At 52.5% G+C, this 4,339-nt stretch overlaps 1 protein-coding gene across 5 annotated transcripts in view; it reads left to right on the top strand.

The window, feature by feature from the left end:
- The first annotated feature begins 94 nt into the window (after nt 1-94).
- Nucleotides 95-4,339, top strand: part of KYAT1 (kynurenine aminotransferase 1) — a 32,408-nt gene continuing 28,163 nt past the window's right edge. For 2 of the 5 annotated variants that reach the window (XM_078061878.1, XM_036069175.2), the window contains exons 1-3: nt 95-230; nt 1,875-1,936; nt 2,460-2,610. The gene's annotated coding sequence lies outside the window, so the exon portion shown is untranslated. The remainder of the gene's footprint in view (nt 231-1,874; nt 1,937-2,459; nt 2,611-4,339) is intronic. The other 3 variants (XM_078061875.1, XM_078061877.1, XM_078061876.1) reach the window with 3 other exon arrangements.

Here is a 4,339-nt window from a genome sequence, read left to right as displayed (position 1 = left end):
CTCCTCCGCCCAGGAAGTGACGTCACCACAGGCGCGAGCGCTGCGGCTAGGGCGTCGCCATCTTTTTGATGGGAGCTCTTCGCGCCTTCACACCCTCAATTCCCAGGTCGCGCCATGTTGGTTTGGGGCGGAAGTAGCGGAGACCGGGCTCGGCCCCCTTAAAGGGACAGGGGCGGCTGTAACCTTCGGGGCGCGCTGGGGGACGAAGCGGTGAAGCAGCCGAGGCGGGGGTGAGTAGCTGGTCCCTGCGCGTTGCTGCCCCGAGGCCGGGTGTCGAGGCCGGAGGACATGGTAACCGGTTCCGAGCTCGTTTGTGCCAGAATATTCGCTGCGTTTGATGCTGCTCTTACGCTGAGTGGCTGCGCCGAAATTTTAACCCAGCCTGGAGCCGCCCGCGGGGATAAATTGCGCGCGCTTGACGCTGACCCGCACTCCAACGCTGGGACCCGTCAGGCTGTCCTCTCTGCACCCACACCCCGCACCCCCGTGCCCCGCGATGGTATCTGTGCGGAGGAAAAAGCCCAAGGTAGCTTGGCCATTTATGGGCAGAGCCGGGGCTGGAACCGGGACACCGCTCAGTGGAGCCTGAGTCCTCGCAGTTCCCACACTGACACTAGTAACGGCAACCACGTTAGGAAATAATCCGTACAATGGAATGCTGTGCAGCCGTTAAAACGAAAAATGTTCAATATGCACTAACATGGAACGACTTCCAAAGATACCTTAGATAAAAAAAAAGGAAGGAGCAAAAGAGCCGCGTTGATCGGCGCTACAGTTTGTGGAAAAGAACGTGTGTGAGAGTGTGCGGGTGTGCGCACCTCTGTCTGGTAAGGTGCGCAAGAAGTGGTTAACTGTGGTGGCCTCGGACAGGAGAACTGGAGTCCTGGGTACCCGGGCAAGGGGGGAGAATTTATTTCTTAAATAAGATGATGAAGATATAAGGGCTCGGATCCGTCGAGACTTGAGCCAATGCCTGGGTTCAGCCCTCCTGCTGGAAGGTCTGATTTCCCCCTGTCGTTAGAGGAGGGAATAAGGCTCAGAGATTAGGGATTTTAGTGATATCTCATGGCCAGGAAGGGGAGAAGCTGGAATTTGAGCCCTGGAGGGTTTTACACTAATGGCCAGGGTCTCCTTATCCCACTTCCCACTGAGAAGCTTTTTTTTTATCAACCACATGACACCCAGCATGGGGTCTGGCACACAGGCTAATCCAAGTTAACTGTTGATTGGCTGTTTACTGACTGAACAGGTCGAACAGACCAGAGACAACGTGATGTGTAGAATGAAGAGAGGAACACTAGAGGCAAGAGCCCAGACTAGAGTCCAAGGCTTGCCCCTTTCCAGCCTGGAGACTGTGAACCTGGCACATCCCTCCCTGAGCCTCCATGTCCCCACCTATGGAACTAACAAGCACAACCACAACGGCCATGGGTGCCCCCCTCCGTCCTACTTTGGGCTTTACACGCCCCATTTTACGGATCAGTAAGTGAAGCACAGAGAAATTAAGGTAGTTGCCCAAAGGAGGTCCCCGCAGGGCCTGACTCCCCCACTACCTGAGAGAGATTGCTGGGCTCCTGGGTCTCCCTCCACCTCCAGGGATCATCCACACTAATGCTTTGGGAGACCTCCAGTCCTAGTTGAGCTGCCAGAGGCTGAGGATCTGGTAGAGAACAGGACAGACACACAGTTCCTGTCCTTGAAGTCTAGTAAGGGTGACAGACAATCCAGCGGTTAGCATCTCTGATGAGCTCTGTGGTGGGCAGAAGCTCAGGCCTTGGGAGCACAATGGCAGGAGCATCTGGCTCAGCCCGGGTGGCGTCGGAGAGGGCTTCTCAAAGTAGGTAACTTTTAATCTGTGTCTGAAGAACGTGTAGGATACCTGGAAGGAGGAATGATGACGCTGGAGACCGATGCAGAGGTGTGCTCATACCTGAAGGTAACTGACATGATCAGAGACCACGCAGGTTAGAAATGTTCAGTCTAGCATCTGCATGAATCACTCCTTCCTCCTGGAGAATGCCTTCCCATGCCAACATCTGTGGCTTTCCACCCTCCAGCCACACTTAACTTCTGTGCAAATTCCAAAGAGTAGGACTTCCGGATTTTATAATCCAGGTGGGGGCGACAAAGGAACAGAGGAAAGTTAACAGCAAGGAGGAACTTCTTAACTGACACGCCCACCTCCCTCCTGGACACCCCCACCCCCACCCCTGAATACCTTCCCCCTCCAGATTGGCAGCCAACCTGCTAAAGCAGGAACTCTGCCCCTGTGAATCCAGGTGTCAGTACTGGTAGTTCCTGTCTTTCCAGCTGTTTACGCTCACATGGGTTCTCAGGTTGCCAGTGTGTTGGGACATCTAGTTAGTTGGGCATGACCCTTCCCTCCCCCAGTTCTGTAGCCAGTCAAAGTTACTCCTGCTACAGTGAGAGAGGAATCACTGTCAGTACTGTCCCAACAGACGTGGGGCCACATCCCACTCCCAGATTGCGCTGCCAGCTCCTTGGAAAAATGAGCAAATGCTCATGCTACTTCCTCATTCCTGGACAATGGTGTAAGCTTTGGATTTGCTGCTGAGGCCCTTCTGTGCTTTTCTGGGACTTTGACTTCGGGTAAGTCATTTCCCTGCCCTGAGCCTTAGTTCCTGTAAAACAGATGTAACTCTCTTTAATGTTCTTGCCAGGCATTAAGTATATAAATGTATATATATTTTCCCCCATGTGTAAAACTGCCTTAAAGAGTGAGATTTCAATTTTGGATCTGGATCCTGTGCCAGGAGGAATAAGGAGTGGGCTACCTACTAGGTGTCTCACTCAGGGTCTCCACTCACCAGCCACCACCCCTCTTACCCAGATACCTGCAGTCTGGGCTCCAGAAGTCATTTCTCTCTCCTTTGCCGATTCCAAAGTCAAGGGAAACTAGATGTAAGTCACTTTGCTTACTAGATCTCTCCAGACAAGTTGTCGCCTCCCTTGGGGCAGAACAATTGACTCAAGTTTTCACAAAACATTTGTCTTATAGGGACTCTCTGGTTTTAGACTGAAAAAAGAAAGGAAGACGGAAAAAGAGAAAGAAAAATCAGGATTCATTATCTGGCAAGAGACTTTCCTGTATAGGCTTAAATCTTAACAGCTTTTTTTTTTTTTAAGATCTTTTATTTATTTATTTGAGAGAGAGAACAAGCATAAGCAGAGGGGAGAGGCAGAGGGAGAGGGAGAAGCAGACTCCCCGCTGAGCAGAGAGCCCAACACAGGGCTGATCCCAGGACCCTGAGATCATGGCCTGAGCCGAAGGCAGACGCTCAACTGAGCCACCCAGGCGCCCCGTTTTAACAGCTTCTTATTGACAGGTTCCTGTGGGCCAGGACCTGTGCTGAATGCTTTCTGTGAATGACTGCATTATTGTTATCCCCTTGGACAGACGAGGAAGCTGAGCCTAGAGAGCTTGCAGCATGGCGCGACCAAGGTCCCGTAGCTGGTTCAGAGTGGAGCTCGGGACCATTCTATCCACATCCAAGCTTTCATTTTCTGGGATTGTTCATGTAACAAGCTGGTCTTGCCTGGGCATGGTCCTCCCCTCCCCGGACCCCTTCTCGAGAGGCACTATGGTCCGTGTCTTCTCAGTAACTGGGGGCACCTGACATTTTGAGTGCAGGGCATGCTAAGCATCCTTCCAGACACCAGATGGATCTGCTCAGTAGAGAACTGACTCACCCCAAATACCAAGTGTGCCCCTTTTGAGAAACATTCAAACCAACTCTCCATATGGCATAGACTTGGCTTAGATGGCATGGGGCTAGTTGGCAAAGCCAAGATTCTCTTGCCTGCCCTTGCAAGCTGCCATGTGGGGTGGAAGGGGCATGGCTCCGGTCCCCAAGGGCTGCTGGTCTGCAGGCAGGGGAGCTGATGAAGGCGGCTGCACCCACCTCCTGAAAAAGGGATGTTTGGGGAAAGCCTATGGACTATTGGAAATAGGCGAACCAGGATTTGAATCCCGGCTCAGGCTCTCAGCTGAGTGAGCTTTGTTTGTTCTCCTCTGAGCAAAATAGGGATGATAATGCCTTCCTAGTAGGTTGTTTTAAAGATTAGGGAATTTAGCACAGGAGCCAGATGTATAATAGTTGCCCTGTGAGTTCAGAGGAAGGCCCAGGTGGACACAGAGGCAGAGAGGAGGCAGAGCTGGGACTGGGCCCTGCTAGGGAGATAGGACTGGGAGGCATGCCAGGCAGGGGCTTAGACGTCTATCCAAAAGCAAGCAAGGGGTGCCTGGCTGGCTCAGGTGGTAGAACGTGCAACTCTTGATCTCAGGGTGATGATTTCAAGCCCTACGTTGGGCGTGGAG

The sequence above is a fragment of the Halichoerus grypus genome, chromosome 14 (genome assembly GCF_964656455.1).
Source record: "Halichoerus grypus chromosome 14, mHalGry1.hap1.1, whole genome shotgun sequence".
NCBI lineage: Eukaryota > Metazoa > Chordata > Mammalia > Carnivora > Phocidae > Halichoerus > Halichoerus grypus.
Note: the sequence above shows the minus strand (reverse complement) of the source record. Positions and strands in the feature narration are given on the sequence as shown.